This window comes from Hibiscus syriacus, unplaced genomic scaffold (assembly GCF_006381635.1).
Source record: "Hibiscus syriacus cultivar Baekdansim isolate YM2019G1 unplaced genomic scaffold, ASM638163v2 tig00110890_pilon, whole genome shotgun sequence".
NCBI lineage: Eukaryota > Viridiplantae > Streptophyta > Magnoliopsida > Malvales > Malvaceae > Hibiscus > Hibiscus syriacus.
Window position 1 is genome coordinate 260,277 of NW_024062900.1, and position 11,707 is coordinate 271,983.

The 11,707-nt window shown below is 33.3% G+C and overlaps 1 pseudogene; it reads right to left on the minus strand.

The window, feature by feature from the left end:
* Positions 1-5,475: 5,475 nt before the first annotated feature.
* Positions 5,476-11,559, minus strand: LOC120144665 (annotated as a pseudogene).
* Between the last annotated feature and the right edge of the window lie 148 nt (positions 11,560-11,707).

Here is an 11,707-nt window from a genome sequence, read left to right on the forward strand (position 1 = left end):
TTAATTAAGATGTGGTCATTGAAGGCTGACAATCGTTAAACCTTTAACAGTTTGCAGACGTGGCATGGTAAATATATAAAATTAAAATTACATAGTTTCCACGTAGATAATATATGGATTAGGTTTTGGTCACTTTCCTTTCATATTTGTACATTTTTTCTCAACAAATTCAAAAGCATAAGTTTTGGTCACTTATGTTATTGTTTTATTAAGTTTTGGTCATTTAGAGGTTGAATGTTGTTAATTTGATGACGTGACCCGTTAGTAAAATGATTTAATTTTTATTTAACCCTAAACTTTAGACAAAATAATGTGAAAGTAGGCCTCCGAATACCTCATTTCGGCGGCGACCCTATCAAACAACTCATCGTCGAACAAAGCTCTAGTACTAAAGGTGCGTTTGGTTCACGAAATGTAAGATTACCTTTGGAAATAAGATTATCAGAATGTAGCATTACTTTGGGAATGTTGTATTATCCTGTTTGGTTTGCTTAGCAGGAATGTAAGGTTACAATGTTTGTTTGGAAGAATATAAGATTACTTGGATGTATATTTTACTAAATTATTCTTGTGATATATATTATTTTAACAAGTAAAACTTTAATATTATAAATATTTGAACGGAAATATATAAAAATATTTTAATAATTATGCCATCTAAGTTTAAAAAATACATTTAACATATAATTAATATAATATATCAAACTTATAATTTTAAATAATTTTCATAAGTATCATATATATTTATATACAATATAAAATAATATGAAAAATAATATTGTGATTTTGAATGGACAAATATTATTTTTAATGTATAAGATATATTTTTAAAAACTTAAAATTAAATCTTGTTTTAAAATTACATTTTTTACAATAATATTATTTTCAGCTCATAAAATTATAAAATAATTAATATATTAAATATTAAAAATATAAAATAATTTTAACTACTCAAATTTATCAGTATTTTACTAAATTAAACTCTTTGTATATTATTATTAAACTTATAATTTTGAGTAAAACACGAAGAATAAGAATTAAGAATGATCTATATGAAAAAAAAATTCAGGGGTATTTGTGTCCAATGTGGTGGGAATTGTTCATTACCTAAGAATTTGGGGTAATGACATTCTCATCATTTTAAACCAAAATGCTACTATTGGTAATAAGTTATTACCTAGTAATGATCTTTTCCGTTAACCAAACACCCCTAAGTGAACGTCGGTTTAATCTTCATAAACGTTGTGGAAGTCGATCACATTCGGATGCGATGAAGCGTTCTCGATGATCTTTCGCATCACAGGGATTTTGTTGGTCAACAATGTGTCAGAGATGGAAACCTAGTATTGTTTTGCTAATAACGCCGTCATTGAAGAAGCTCTAGTTTTCTCGGCTTGAGGCTATGGCGTCGCCATAATTAGTATTTTGTCTAAAGTTTAGGAGTTAAAATAAAAATTAAATCATTTTACTAATGGCTCACGTTATCAAACTAATGATATTTAACATCCAAGTGACCAAAACTTAATAAAACGATAACATAAGTGACCAAAACTTAATAAAACTATAACGTAAGTGACCAAAACTTATTTTTTTTAATTTGGTGAGAAAAAGTGTATAAATATGAAAGGAAAATGACAAAAACTTAATGCACATATTATCTACGTGGGAATGATGTAATTTTAATTTTATATATTTTTCATGCCACGTAAGCAAACCACTAAATGTTTAATGAGAGTTAACATTCAGTGACCACATCTTAATTGAAACAAAACAAAAGTGACCATTTTTTTTGAATTCAGTGAGGAGAAGTTTATAAAACTCAAAAGAAAATGACCAATTTTATAGTTTACCCAATAATAACTCTATAAAATATATGTGAATATTTATCTCATATATAAATGCTAGATTAATACACTACCAACAATATTAGATTTCTTAAATAAAGTTAGAGACTCAAATTGAGAAAATTATTCTCATAATAAATTTATACAATATTTGATTTAGATTAGCCTATCGATAAATCAGATAATGATTATTAAATTAAAAAAATATTAAATCAGTTCACTTTGATTTTTTTTTTGAAAAATTATGATGAAAAGTTTCTCCTATTTTCAAAGATCCTTTTTTTAATAAAAAAAATCATTAATAAAACAAGAATTTCGTTTTATGATTTAATCAGAAAAAATATTATTTTAGAAAAAAAAAAGTTAGAATAATATTATTTTTTATCTTAGTAAAGTTAAATTACTATCATATAGTGTTTGTTTAAAACAATGCCACCTTCCTCTATTTGGATAATCTGCATTTTTGTAATTAACATTTTGCCGTTGCACTTTCATGTGTAAGAATAGCACAATTCTTTTTCTTTTTCTTTTTACTTTAAAATAGTACAATTCTTTCGATTTGGTGGATGTTTCATGCGATGATGCCCCAAAGCATAGTCCAAAGACTCCACTTTATTAAGAAATGGATTAAAAGTCACATCCATATCTAACTGTCATCAACAAACAAAATTTACTTCTATTTCTACATCAACTCCACTAACTTCTCCTTTAACATTTATCAACTTCGAGTAAATTAAATTTAGTTCGATTAATATGTCGAATTGTTCAAAAATTGATGAACTCCATTTGATACTCGAATTCAAACTCATTATCAATCACTTAAAATATTATAATTTCATCTAAATTTAAATTAATTAAATTATCAATAAATATTTGTTGCTAAAACATTTTTCATTAAAAATACCCACAATTTAAACATTACCCAAAATTAATTTTTTCAAGAAAAAGTACCACCCATAATTAAATTCCAACAATTGAACCAAAATTATAGTGTATGACATTGTTGAGGTGGCAATTAGAAAGGGCTCTAAAATTCTAAATTATGAAATCTCGTGGTTTTGGAGACTGCTTTTATTGTAATTTATAAACTATATTATTATTTATAAAAGTACGTAAATATTTATGTGAGATAATTTCATATATTTATACAAATAAATAAGATAAATCCATGTACCGAACGGATCACAAATTAGTAATTTATAAAGCGTTACATTTTTTTTATCCAAACATTATCCAACCGATAATTCAACTGATTAAATCGAAAATGGATGGTATCGGTCTACCTTTTACCAACAGAAGTTTGTTCCACAAGGCGAGTGACGTCACAGTCAAGCTTGTACACCACATCCACATACCTCAGGCATCCGTAGATTTGTAGTGATCATCAGTGGTCCTGTAAACGAGTCCCTCCGATAAAAGTAAGTCCAAGCTTTTCTTGCCGAACCCCAAAAAAGAAAACAGACCATGCTTTGCTTACTGCATACGGTTACGGTCGAAGTAGTGTTTGCATTAGTGAGAGAGACGGACCCGATTTTATCGTACACACATTTAGCTCTCGAGCCACGATGTCGGAGCTTACCCCGGTCTCGGATGCACTGAAAACATGACTGCAACTTAACAATGCTTGTCCAACACACAGACCATAACAAAACCAAATATCACCATGATCGGTAAGGATACTTGCACTTTCATCTTTGGCACGTTTTCTTAACATCCATCATCGAACTTGTCAGCGACAATTCTAGAAGATCACTTATTGTTCAAAACTTGATTTTAGGGACCAAAATTTGCTGGTTATATATATAAAGCAAAGAAATAGAAATAAATCTATTTAATGCGAATACGTTTCAATAACCAACCGAATAGTGTTAACAATCAGTTTTCAAAGCCATCGAAATCTTCGTCTGCGTTCCTCCCCCCCTCCATTGCAGTTGAGCTTAACGTTTGTCTCTTTCACTTCACTCAATAGCAGGAAATAATATTTTTAATAAAAAAAAAAAAGTAGTTACGAATTTTGTAGAGAAAAATTGTGGTGGTTAAAATATACAGCAGGTACTTCCGTTTGGTTGCCGAGAAAATCATGGAAAAGGATATGCATACGAAAATGAGAGGAAGAAAAAAATATATATAATGGGAAATTTTGAGTTTAGTCCCTAGTAAAATTAGGATTCAAGTAAAACGGCGTCATTTTAGTTCTTTTGAGCACTAAAACAGAAACGTCAAAACGACGTCGTTTAGATGAGACTTCTACGTCAGCGATGTCACGGCATGTTGTCTCTTTAAACTATTAACGGCAGAGAGATATAATTGTAGTTAAACATAAACGTTAATGTTAAAATTGATAAAATTAAAACGTTGATGATATAAACAAGCCAATGCTTAAAGTTTGGTGATATTTGAAGTAGTTAACTCTTAAAGAAATAAAATAATCATCGAATACTCAACGATTAAAGGTTATTACGTTTCTTCGATACAAGGTTAGACCTTTGAAAAAGAAAAGAAAAAAATGTTAATCTTTATAGAGATAATCATAAGTAAAACCTCTTTAAAATAACAGTCTCGAACAGCAAACTCACATGAATTAAGAAATCATCTATTTTTTTAATGTATTTTTCATAACAAATCCATTTGGTAATAAAGTAGCGATGTAACCATTTGATAACGTTTAAAACTAAAAACATAACTTTTTTATTAAAAAATCTTAGTTTTCTTTTATTGGTATGTCACTCGACTTTTTTTTTCATCTTTATAATCGGTTGCGGCACCGACTTTAATATTAGTTGCCGATCGTCAGTATTTTTTATTTTTTTCTTTTCTACATCGTATATCTATTTTTTTATTTTCAATAAGTCTGCTTGTATGTTTTCTTTATGTTTTTTTATATGTTTTTCGATTGTTTGATCGTTTTATATTTCTCTTTTCTAAGAGTTGATTTGACATGCCACGACTGATCAAGATGTCGCTTATTTGATATATTGTTCATCTTCCCTGATTTGGATTCTCGATTTGAATTTGGATACTGATTTGCGTTCGTGGATAGTTTTTCACCTCACTCGAGTCTGATTTATGATTTGTCGATGATATTTCAATAATTTGATCTCTTTTTGTGGTTCATTTGTCGATGTGATCAAATCTGTTTGTATCTATCTTTGTTCGAGTTTCTTGATTAGATTTTTAATATTTCGTTGCATGACCCTTTTGTGATTTTAAATTTCTAGTTTTGTTTATTATTAGGAAATTTTTCTAATTATGTGCTTAATTTACTATTGTGATTATAATCTTTATTATAATTCAAAATATTTCCTATTTTAAATAAAATTAGTTGCTTCTTTAAATTTTTTTTTCAAAAGCTCAAAAACCCAAAATAATCGGAACTGTAATTATTACTAATTAATTAAAAAAAAGGGGGAAATATCATAGAAGCAGATCCAAGGATAATCAGCAATGATCGGGAAAAAGGGAAGGAAAATCAAGTACTGATAGCTACAGGCATACAGCCAAGCCAAAGCATCATTAAGGACGCGAATATGTGCTTCATTCTTTACCCTGACGAAAAGATCGAATTATGTTCTTCAAACATGTTCTAAATTTGGCTGAATGAATGGCAGACTACTGTCTGCTCAAAATACGCTGGCCAAACCTCACTTCTTCACTAGGATGTACATCACAACCCTCGGAGTACGATAGTCTGGATGCCACTGTGACTGATCGACGCGCCCAACCACAAAATCCTTCACCGCAGCTTCTAAAAAGCATTCAAGGACGGTATCTGCAGTTTATGCATCAAAAGTAACATATCAGCAAGGGTTTTCTTAGTAGAGTGAAAAGAAAATTATAACGATGAAAAATCGAATGGGGTTGAAAAGTGAAAATATGAAAAATTATTATTTTTCTTTATACGGTGTGCTTGGTAAACAAAATTAAGCTTTCAAAATTACATAGTTTGAAGTAAATCACATCTGTCTCGCATTCCAAATTGGAATAATTTATTTTTACACACGAGGATGAAAAATTATCATCCCTCTCATTTTCTTTATCCTTGCTTTTCTTTCCTACTGAGCACACTCAATTTATTCTCTCTACTTTTCCACTCCAGCCTTTGCATACTTCTATTTTTCCACCCAGCCAAGCAAAATCTAAGAGAAGTGCAGTATGCATGTATGAAAGTATGTTTGTGTGAGGGAGAAATCCTAACCATTTCGAAGTTCCCCAGACAAAAACACCGTCGTTTGTTGTCCACATAGTTGTATAAGGGTGTCCAGTAAATCCACAACTGCTCCTTCACTATAGATCACATCTGACCCTAGTACTAGAAAAGTGGTACACGTAGCTTATCAATGAATACAATATTAAATTTGATTGAATATTTATGATCTCATGAAAAATTTCCAAATGCTCATCAAAGGAGTTAAGCACTGTGACTACAAACATCAATTCAAATTTCAACACATTAGCTCTTGCCAGGTGGCAATGACATTATCTATTAATCCGCTATTGTCCAAAAGTATGGATATCTTTCGTCTTTAATTATAGGTAATATTTTTTTTTTTGATAAGAATGACAGGCCTCCTTAAAAACCTCCTTCTTGATCAAAGGAGGAGGAAAAGAGTGGACCTTGGCGGAATAGCAACATTGAATGAGAATATCATACCGGGCAAGCCTAATTAGCCTATGGACCTTGGCGGAATATAGCAACATTGAATGAGAATATCATACCGGGCAATGCCTAAAAGAGCACTTCTTGATGACTAAACCACTCCTATGATTTCAATTCCTTCATTATTAGAACAACATTCAGCATTAGCTTCATCAGATAGTTAATTGAGACTGGAATTCTGCGAAGAAAAACCTCCTTAGATTTCCCAAGAAGGCTACAAAAGTTATGATGCTCCTCAGAAACACATATTGTGTGCATTCGCAACGTAAAGCCTTTGAAATATAAGTGAAGTTAGGAACAATATATATATGTATATTTTTGCGTGCGTGTGTATATATGAAAGAAGCTTAAATATAGTTTATGATAATAAACTTCAAAGGGTGGTATAGTTTTATCTACAAAACAATAGTACAATTTTTTGTTGGACAATATGATTTCCTTATGGTCCCATTTTTGTTGTTGAAAACTCAAATATTGAAAGGTGAAAGTTTGATACTATCCCTTGTCACTAGTAAAGGTACATTTAATTAAGAAAGTTAAAAGCGAGAGAATGAAACTCGATCAAAAAACAGGCTTTTCTTATGACCTTACAAGGAAAAAATCCCAGAAGCAACGGATTAGGTGTTCACCAATCAAATGTGTCTCACCTGAAATCTAAAGCGTTTTTGTTTAACACTAAGACGCAATGAGTAGGCATGCCTAAGCACACACCTTGACATTACTGATTCAGGAAAATGCCAAGTCAACTGAAAAAAATAATAATAACTATTTAAAGTGGAAGTTAAACTCAGCTGATTGATAAAAATGAGGCACAAACTTAGGTGCACAGATGCAGCTCATATCAAACAAATAAATGGCTGAACTGATTCCACCTGTTTTTTACAAAACGGACAAGAATTCATCCCCTAGCTGCAAACCTCTTTTCACCAACTCCTCTCTCACTGCCACTTTCTGATGAGCTAGCTGCCACAGGAAGACTTCAACACGAGGAGGAGATAAACCTGCCACACCCCTTTTACCCATAAATCGGACTCCCCAGACACCTTGCCGAGTTCCTTTCTACAAGATTCACTGAAAACAGTCATCCCCGCTTGCAGACCAAGAAAGAAAGTCTTCAACTGAATCAGTCAGTTTAAAGTCCTTCAGTTTGTCATTAAATCCAGCCATGATCCAACTCCCAGTCACACAATTCCTTCTGGTATCGTTCCACACCCAACCGTTCGAATCTGAACTTCCAAACTCAGCGACATACCCCATTTATTTGTTGACAACACATACATTCTAGGGAAAAGATTTTTAAAGGAGACTCATCAGCCCATGAATCCGTCCAAAAGCAATAGACTTTCCATTTCCCAGTTTCAACTTGGAGTTAGATCCGATACGTTCACCCTCCGAGTCGTTCTTCAAGAAATGTTGACATAACACTTTTCCACAAAGTATTTTTTCATTGGCGAACTTCCACACCCATTTTCCAAAGAGCCCGATTAGATAGGTTCACATCAAGAACACCAAGGCACCACAATTTAGAGGTGCAGACTGATTTCCAATTAACCCAGTGTATCTTCCTTTTGTCCTCATTATCCCCCCATAGGAAACTGGCCATTAAAGAATTAAGCTTCTTACCAATTTTACAAGGCATTCTAAAAGAGATAGAAGAATATTGGTAGGGATGTTAACACCGACTTTAATAAAACTGTCCTGCCGCCAATGAGAGACAATTAGCTTTCCAGCCGGCTAGTTTGGAACTAAAATTCTTGAAAACTGGATCCCATAAGGCTTCTGAGTTTTTCTTAGCACCTAGAGGAAGTCCCAAGTAATCTGTTGGAAGAGATCATAGAACAGCCCACCGAAGATGCCCATTCTGATAAAACTTCCTCTTCCACATTAATACCAAATAGCTTACTCTTAGCTAGATAAGATGCAACCCTGTCATAACACTAAAAATCCTCAATACTCTCTTGACATTTTTAATCTGGGAGAGAGATGCTTGACAGAAGATGATCAAGTCATCTGCAAATTGTAGATGTGTCAATCGAAAGAATTTTCAGATTCCCAATAACAAAGCCTTGAAACAGACCCCTGTCCACTGCTTTAGATATCATCAAATTAAACAGCTCACCTACAATGTTAAACAGTAGCGGAGATAAACTGCACCCTTGCCTAAGTCCTTGGCCAGTGGAACTCTTCCGATGGAGACCGTTTACGAGAACTGAGATTGAAGCTGTTGAAATACACTGAGATATCCACGACAACATCTCTTACCAAAACCCATCTCTGATTACTCTGATTAAAATTGGCCATTCCACGGAATCATAAGCCCTACGAAAATCTACTTTGAAGGCAACCCTTTAACCCTTTTTTCCTCCAGTAATCAATCCCTTCGTTTGCTATAAAAGCCAATCCAGCAACTGTCTCCCTGGTATAAACGCAAACTGAGAGTGACTAATAATATCACCAACACAACAACTCAGTCTCTTCGATAGAACTTTAGAAAGTATCTTGTATAAGCTGCCTACAAGGCTGATGGTCTAAATTCCTCTACACTGTCCGGATTAAGCTTCTTCGGAATAAGTGTGATAAAAGCATGGTTTATACCGTGCTCCCATTTCCTTCCAAAATAGAAATCTTCAAAAATTTCAACACGTGCTCCTTTAAAATCGGCCAGCAGTTTTTAAAGAAACCCATGGTGAAACCATCTGGTCCTGGAGCAATGACATTATCTATTGGTCTTTCTACTAATATAGCAAAAGTTCCAACCCCTCAAACTTTTAGCCTATGGACCTTGGCGGAATAGCAACATGTGAATGAGAATATCATACCGGGCAATGCCTAAAAGAGCACATCTTGATGACAAAACCACTCCTATGATTTCAATTCCTTTCATTATTAGAACAAACATTCAGCATTAGCTTCATCAGATAGTTAATTGAGACTGGAATTCTGCGAAGAAAAAAACCTTAGATTTCCCAAGAAGGCTAAAAAGTTATGATGCTCCTCAGAAACAATATTAATCATGTATGCATTCGCACGTAAAGCCTTTGAATATAATCGAAATCTTATCCGCACTAAATAACTATCAAATTGTGATTCAGACCAATATTGTCAAGAAAAGCTCTTGCCAAAGTGAAGTTAGGAACAATATGTATATGATATTTTTGCGTGTGTATATATGAAAGAAGCTTAAAATATAGTTTGATAATAAACTTCAAAGGGTGGTATAGTTTATCTACAAAACAATAGTACAATTTTTTGTTGGACAATATGATTTCCTTATGGTCCCATTTTTGTTGTTGAAAACTCAAATATTGAAAGGTGAAGTTTGATACTATCCCTTGTCACTAGTAAAGGTACATTTAATTAAGAAAGTTAAAAGCGAGAGAATGAAACTCGATCAAAAAACAGGCTTTCTTATGACCTTACAAGGAAAAAATCCCAGAAGCAACGGATTAGGTTCACCAAATCAAATGTGTCTCACCTGAAATCTAAAGCGTTTTTGTTGTTTAACACTAAGACGCAATGAGTAGGCATGCCTAAGCACACACTTGACATTATGATTCAGGAAAATGCCTAGTCAACTGAAAAAAAATAATAATAACTACTTAAAGTGGAAGTTAAACTCAGCTGATTGATAAAAATGAGGCACAAACTTAGGTGCAGATGCAGCTCATATCAAACAAAGAACCTTTCACCCTTCAGGCAAGGCGATTTTAATAAGACACATGCCTTTTGTGCCTAACAAAGCACGTTGGAACATTCCACTACCACCAGAAAATCCAACCTTTATTATATAATCATGGAAAAACAGCACCTCTATTTTTTTAGCAAACTGAGCACTTGCAACTTAACAGTGTCAAAGCTTGTAATCAGGAAAGAATAAGGGAATCTACTACCATAATCAGGTAGAGGTTCAATCAAATCATTGTCAGGGTCATCCCCAAGTGAGTTCCTTCACAGCAGCAGAACCCCGCACTCCATGTCGCAGGTTGGTCTCAACATTCTTTTTAAGTAACCTCAGTCTATCAGGCAGATCAGTGAGGATAACTTGAGCACCTAAAAGGGCACCTATACAACTGAAAATGCAAATAACATACTCCCTAGTGAGAAAAGAAAATGTATTCATCAAAATCTTTATAATTACTTCTATATAGAAACTAAAATACCGAACCCTATGTGTAAGATATGCTAATTCAAGAAGACTAAAATTCTGCTGCTAAACAACATGACAGCTTCATAAGTCAGTTTTCAATCTATCCTTTTTGAAGAGTATGGAGATTTCAGAAGACATCACTAACTGACTAAAATATACGAAATAAAAAGAATTCAAGTGAATAAAAGTACCCTACTAATCCACAGCCGAACCCAATTCAACGACCTTCTTGCCTTGAAGAACAAGCATCCCCAAGTCCACAGCATGCTCAAGAAACTTCCCTACAACTCCACTACCCACATGACTGCCCCAGTTACTCCAGGTTTTCCCTGCATTTTTTTTTGGGTGGGGGGAGGGGGGAATGATGTCAGAAACATGATTTATCATTAAGAAACACTTAATGATGTTCAAATGTCTTCCAGATTTGATTAACCTGAAGAAAGCAGCTCAATCGCCCCTAGTGGCTAAAGTACACGTGCAGAGAAATAGAAGTATTTAGCAGAATTTACGATATAAAGGAAAAGGTCAGAAAATCGAAGATCGAACTCCTCCGCTTTGTCTTTGGAGAATAAAATTGAAAAGGAAAGGGAAAGAGAAGGGGGGGGAGTACCAAGGAAGAAGGAGACTGGAGAATGGAGAGAGAATGGCCGCAAGCATCGAGAGGGAGTTGGAGAGAGGAGTGGGAAACGAAGGCGTTTTGTTTGGAGAAAGTGGGCTGTTGGATTCCCCAAAGCAGCATCGTCTCCTCCGCAGCTCCCCACTCTGTCTCCCATTCCAACACTCTCACCTCCCCTCCGTATCCTCCCAATTTCTTCATTTCCATTTTCTCCTCTTCCATTTTTTTTTCTTTTTTAATTGGAAAGGCAAGTTTATACTTAAATCAGATGTTACTAATATATACTCCTACCTATATGCATTACTACAGTTATTTTTTTAGGGTAAAAATTATGTATTTAATATTTAAATTATTAATTTTTTATTTATTTTAGTACCTAAACTTTTATTTTTTAATAAAGTATACTTAACATTTAATTTTTGTTTTATTTTAGTACCCACTGT